Genomic DNA, 6,488 nt, shown 5'->3' on the forward strand with positions numbered 1-6,488 from the left:
AGAGGGTAGGTTAGGTAAGTAGTGGTTAGGCAGGTAAGATAGGAGAGGGTAGGTTAGGTAAGTAGTGGGTAGGCAGGTAAGATAGGAGAGGGTAGGTTAGGTAAGTAGTGGTTAGACAGGTTAGATAGGAGAGGGTAGGTTAGGTAAGTAGTGGTTAGGCAGGTAAGATAGGAGAGGGTAGGTTAGGTAAGTAGTGGTTAGGCAGGTAAGATAGGAGAGGGTAGGTTAGGTAAGTAGTGGTTAGACAGGTTAGATAGGAGAGGGTAGGTTAGGTAAGTAGTGGTTAGGCAGGTAAGATTGGAGAGGGTAGGTTAGGTAAGTAGTGGTTAGGCAGGTAAGATAGGAGAGGGTAGGTTAGGTAAGTAGTGGTTAGGCAGGTAAGATAGGAGAGGGTAGGTTAGGTAAGTAGTGGTTAGGCAGGTAAGATAGGAGAGGGTAGGTTAGGTAAGTAGTGGTTAGACAGGTTAGATAGGAGAGGGTAGGTTAGGTAAGTAGTGGGTAGGCAGGTAAGATAGGAGAGGGTAGGTTAGGTAAGTAGTGGTTAGACAGGTTAGATAGGAGAGGGTAGGTTAGGTAAGTAGTGGGTAGGCAGGTAAGATAGGTGAGGGTAGGTTAGGTAAGTAGTGGTTAGACAGGTTAGATAGGAGAGGGTAGGTTAGGTAAGTAGTGGGTAGGCAGGTAAGATAGGAGAGGGTAGGTTAGGTAAGTAGTGGTTAGACAGGTTAGATAGGAGAGGGTAGGTTAGGTAAGTAGTGGGCAGGCAGGTAAGATAGGAGAGGGTAGGTTAGGTAAGTAGTGGGTAGGCAGGTAAGATAGGAGAGGGTAGGCAGGTTAGATAGGAGAGGGTAGGCAGGTTAGATAGGAGAGGGTAGGCAGGTTAGATAGGAGAGGGTAGGCAGGTTAGATAGGAGAGGGTAGGCAGGTTAGATAGGAGAGGGTAGGCAGGTTAGATAGGAGAGGGTAGGCAGGTTAGATAGGAGAGGGTAGGCAGGTAAGATAGGAGAGGGTAGGTTAGGTAAGTAGTGGGTAGGCAGGTAAGATAGGAGAGGGTAGGTTAGGTAAGTAGTGGGTAGGCAGGTAAGATAGGAGAGGGTAGGTTAGGTAAGTAGTGGGTAGGCAGGTAAGATAGGAGAGGGTAGGTTAGGTAAGTAGTGGTTAGGCAGGTAAGATAGGAGAGGGTAGGTTAGGTAAGTAGTGGGTAGGCAGGTAAGATAGGAGAGGGTAGGTTAGGTAAGTAGTGGGTAGGCAGGTAAGATAGGAGAGGGTAGGTTAGGTAAGTAGTGGTTAGGCAGGTAAGATAGGAGAGGGTAGGTTAGGTAAGTAGTGGGTAGGCAGGTAAGATAGGAGAGGGTAGGTTAGGTAAGTAGTGGTTAGGCAGGTAAGATAGGAGAGGGTAGGTTAGGTAAGTAGTGGGTAGGCAGGTAAGATAGGAGAGGGTAGGTTAGGTAAGTAGTGGTTAGACAGGTTAGATAGGAGAGTGTAGGTTAGGTAAGTAGTGGTTAGGCAGGTAAGATAGGAGAGGGTAGGTTAGGTAAGTAGTGGTTAGGCAGGTAAGATAGGAGAGGGTAGGTTAGGTAAGTAGTGGTTAGACAGGTTAGATAGGAGAGGGTAGGTTAGGTAAGTAGTGGTTAGGCAGGTAAGATAGGAGAGGGTAGGTTAGGTAAGTAGTGGTTAGGCAGGTAAGATAGGAGAGGGTAGGTTAGGTAAGTAGTGGTTAGGCAGGTAAGATAGGAGAGGGTAGGTTAGGTAAGTAGTGGGTAGGCAGGTAAGATAGGAGAGGGTAGGTTAGGTAAGTAGTGGTTAGACAGGTTAGATAGGAGAGGGTAGGTTAGGTAAGTAGTGGGTAGGCAGGTAAGATAGGAGAGGGTAGGTTAGGTAAGTAGTGGTTAGACAGGTTAGATAGGAGAGGGTAGGTTAGGTAAGTAGTGGGTAGGCAGGTAAGATAGGAGAGGGTAGGTTAGGTAAGTAGTGGTTAGACAGGTTAGATAGGAGAGGGTAGGTTAGGTAAGTAGTGGGTAGGCAGGTAAGATAGGAGAGGGTAGGTTAGGTAAGTAGTGGTTAGACAGGTTAGATAGGAGAGGGTAGGTTAGGTAAGTAGTGGGTAGGCAGGTAAGATAGGAGAGGGTAGGTTAGGTAAGTAGTGGGTAGGCAGGTAAGATAGGAGAGGGTAGGTTAGGTAAGTAGTGGGTAGGCAGGTAAGATAGGAGAGGGTAGGTTAGGTAAGTAGTGGTTAGACAGGTTAGATAGGAGAGGGTAGGTTAGGTAAGTAGTGGGTAGGCAGGTAAGATAGGAGAGGGTAGGTTAGGTAAGTAGTGGGTAGGCAGGTAAGATAGGAGAGGGTAGGCAGGTTAGATTTGAGGGGGGCTTTGAGATTTACTTTCTTTGCTTTGGTTCCGTCCAGCCCCTTTTCCCCATATTACCGTGTGAAGGAATAAATTCCTAGTTAACGGTAAATTCCTTTTGTCATCCTTATTCACACCTACAGTCCATACCTCTTTCACTTCACGGAGAGTTGAGTTGTAGCGGGGTGTTGCGTTCCCTCTTCATAGAGGCTTGCGTAACAATATGTATATACAAGTCCATCCTATTCAACTATTGCTGTATATATACAATTCTATCCTACTGCATGTATTCTTCAGATATAGTACATATTCTATCCACATACGGTCCATAATGTCTATACATCCCATCACATACAAACATACAGTGCATTGGGAAAGTATTCCAACCCCTTGACTTTTTCCACATGTTGTTATGTCACTGCCTTATTCTACAGTTGCTATTTTAAATCATCCACACAATACCACATCATGAAAAAGCAAAAACAGTTTTATTTTTTATTTTTTGCAAAATAATGAAAAAACAACAACTGAAAATCATATTTACTTAAGTATTCAGACCCTTTACTCAGTACTTTGTTGAAGCACCTTTGGCAGGGATTACAGCCTCGAGTCTTGGGTATGACGCTATAAACTTCTCTGCAGATCCTCACTAGCTCAGTCAGGTTGGATGGATGGTGTCGCTGCACAAACATTTTCAGGTCTCTTCAGATATGTTCGATTCGGTTCAAGTCCAGGCTCTTGCTGGGCCACTCAAGGACATTCATAGACTTGTCCCGAAGCCACTCCTGTGTTATCTTGGCTGTGTGCTTAGGTCATTGTCCTCTTGGAAGGTAAAACCTTCACCCCAGTCTGAGGTCCTGAGCACTCTAGAGCAGGTTTCATCAAGGATCTCTCTGTACTTCGCTCCGTTCATCTTATCCTCGATCCTGACTAGTCTCCCAGTCCCTGTAGCTGAAACACATCCCATGATGCTGCCACCACCATGCTTCACAATAGGGATGTCGCCAGATTTCCTCCAGATGTGACGCTTAGCATTCAGACCAAATAGTTTAATCTTGTTTTCATCAGACCAGAGAATCTTGTTTCTCATAGTCTGAGTCCTTTAGGTGCCTTTTGACAAACTCCTTGTGGACTGTCATGTGCCTTTTACTGAGGAGTGGCTTCCGTCTGGCCACTCTATCATAAAGGCCTGATTGGTGGAGTGCTGCATGGTCATCCTTTTGGAAGGTTCTCCCATCTCCACAGAGGTTCTCTGGAGCTCTGTCAGAATGACCATTGGATTATTGGTCACCTCCCTGACCAAGGCCCTTCTCATCCGTATGCTCAGTTTGGCCAGTTGTCCAGCTCTAGGAAGAGTCCATTTAAGAATGATGGAGGCCACTGTGTGCTTGGGGACCTTTTAATGCTGTTTTGGTACCCTTCCCCAGATCTGTGCCTTGATACAATCCTCAGAGCTCTACGGACAATTCCTTCGACGCCATGACTTGGTTTATGCTCTATTATGCATTGTTGGGGGCCTCCCGGGTGGCTCAGTGGTCTAGGGCACTGCATCGCAGCGCTAGTTGTGCCACCAGAGACTCTGGGTTCGCGCCCAGGCTCTGTCACAGCCGGCAGCGACCGGGGGGTCCGTGGGGCGGTGCACAATTGGTCTAGCAGCGTCCGGGTTAGGGAGGGTTTGGCCGGTAGGGATATCCTTGTCTCATTGTGCACCAGCAACTCCTGTGGCGGGCCAGGCGCAGTGCACGCTAACCAAGGTCGCCAGGTGCACGGTGTTTCCTCCGACACATTGGTGGCGGCTGGCTTCCAGGTTGGATGCGCGCTGTGTTAAGAAGTAGTGTGGCTTGGTTGGGTTGTGTTTCGGAGGATGCATGACTATCGACCTATGTCTCTCCCGAGCCCGTATGGGAGTTGTAGCGATGAGACAAGATAGTACCTACTAACAATTGGATAACACGAAATTGGGGAGAAAAAGTACAATTCAAAAAAATATTAATAATTATGCATTGTCAACTGTGGGACCTTATAGACAGGTTCCAATCAATGGAATTTATCAGAGGTGAACTTCAATCAAGTTGTAGAAACATCTCGAGGATGATCAATGGAAACAGGATGCACCTGAGCTCAATTTTGAGTCTCATAGCAAAGGGTCTGAATACTCCCTCTCTCCCTCTCCCTAAGGTATTTATGTTTGTTATTTTTAATACATTAGCAAAAATGTCTAAACTGTTTCGCTTTGTTATTATGGGGTATATGGAAGGTTTCTGAATACTTTCCGAATGCACTGTAAGTGAGAATTAATGCGATTTTTTTTAGGCTTGTAACACTATAACAACTTAACAGTGAAACACTTTAACTTAACACTGTAACACTTTAACACAGAACAACTTTAACACTTTAACACAACAACACTGGAACACTCTAATACTGTAACACTGAAACAGGAGAGTAACGCTCAGTCTGCAAAGAATGCAAATTAGTCTGTCAGGCTGGGAACGGTCATTTAAGCACATTGTTTATGGTCCACTTTGCACTTGCTAAACCCATAAAATGTCAGGACTGTATGTAGAAGACATTCATGAAATTCCTGGGAGAGTGAATGAGAGAAGTGAGGGGGAATGATAAAATAGGAGTCAGGTATAAAATAATGAGATTAAAATCTATTTTTCAAGAGTGCCCTAGCCAAAAAAAAAGTCATTACAAAAAAAATTACGGACAGACAACATGAAAAAACTACAAGTAATCTAGTAGAAGAGAGAGAGAGAGAGAGAGAGACAGAAGAGAGAGAGAGAGGGAGAGAGAGAGACAGAGAGAGAGAGAGAGAGAGAGAGAGAGAGAGAGAGAGAATGAGAGAGACAGAGAGAGAGAGAGAGAGACAGAGAGAGAGAGAGACAGCAGAGACAGAGAGAGAGAGAGAGAGACAGAAGAGAGCAGAGAGAGACAGAGAGAGAGAGAGAGAGAGAGAGAGAGACAGAGAGAGAGAGAGAGAGAGAGAGAGAGAGAGACAGAGAGAGAGAGAGAGAGAGAGAGAGGAGAGAGAGAGAGAGAGAGAGACAGAGAGAGAGAGAGAGAGAGAGAGAGAGAGGAGAGAGAGACAGAGAGAGAGAGAGAGAGAGAGAGAGAGAGAGAGAGAGAGAGAGACAGAGAAGAGAGAGAGCATCAAGGCTTTTAGAGATACTTTTGTAACCCTTTCCAGCTTTATGCAAGTCAACAATTCTTCTGATATCTATTTTGTTTCGAGGCATGGTTCACATCAGGCAGTGCTTCTTGTGAATAGCAAACTCAAATTTGTGAGTGTTTTTTTATCGTCTCATTGATTGACTCCAAGGTTAGCTGACTCCGGACTCCAATTAGCTTTTGGAGAAGTCATTAGCCTAGGAGTTCACATACTTTTTTCCAACCTACACTGTGAATGTTTAAAATTATGTAGTCAATTTAGATAAGAAAATACAATAATGTGTGTGTTATTAGTTTAAGCACACTATGGTTTGTCTATTGTTGGTGACTTTGACAAAACGTTTATGACCAATTAATGCAGAGATCCAGGTATTTCCAAAGGGTTCAACATACTTTTCTTGCCACTATATATACTATATCAGTGACTGATCTCACACTGCTAATACCTCACAACTCTCCAGTCAGTAATGGAAATAATATCAATGGTATGTTCTGTTCCATTCCTCTGTTCCCTCTTCCTCCTCACGCTCCTTAATTAATCTCCATTACACTTTCTCCTCCTCCACATCTGACCAAACTGTCAGCTGTCTCACCTCTCCCCAATACAGTCACGTTTTCCCAGTCTGTGGAAACTATCCTCTACTGCAACCCAGCAACTCCCTTTAGTTCTCACCGTTACACCACAGAATGGTCCTGCAGAGAAGAGAGAGAGAGAGATGAGAGAGAGGAGAGACAGACAGACAGACACAGACCAGACAGACAGACAGACAGACAGACAGACAGACAGACAGACAGGACAGACAGACAGACAGACAGACAGACAGACAGACAGACAGACAGACAGACAGACAGACAGACAGACAGACAGACAGACAGACAGACAACAGACAGACAGACAGACAGACAGACAGACAGACAGACAGACAGAAAGTGAAAAGAGAAACGAAAGAGAAACAGAAAGAGAAACAGAAA

Source organism: Oncorhynchus kisutch, unplaced genomic scaffold (genome assembly GCF_002021735.2).
Source record: "Oncorhynchus kisutch isolate 150728-3 unplaced genomic scaffold, Okis_V2 Okis06b-Okis10b_hom, whole genome shotgun sequence".
Taxonomy (NCBI): Eukaryota; Metazoa; Chordata; class Actinopteri; order Salmoniformes; family Salmonidae; genus Oncorhynchus; species Oncorhynchus kisutch.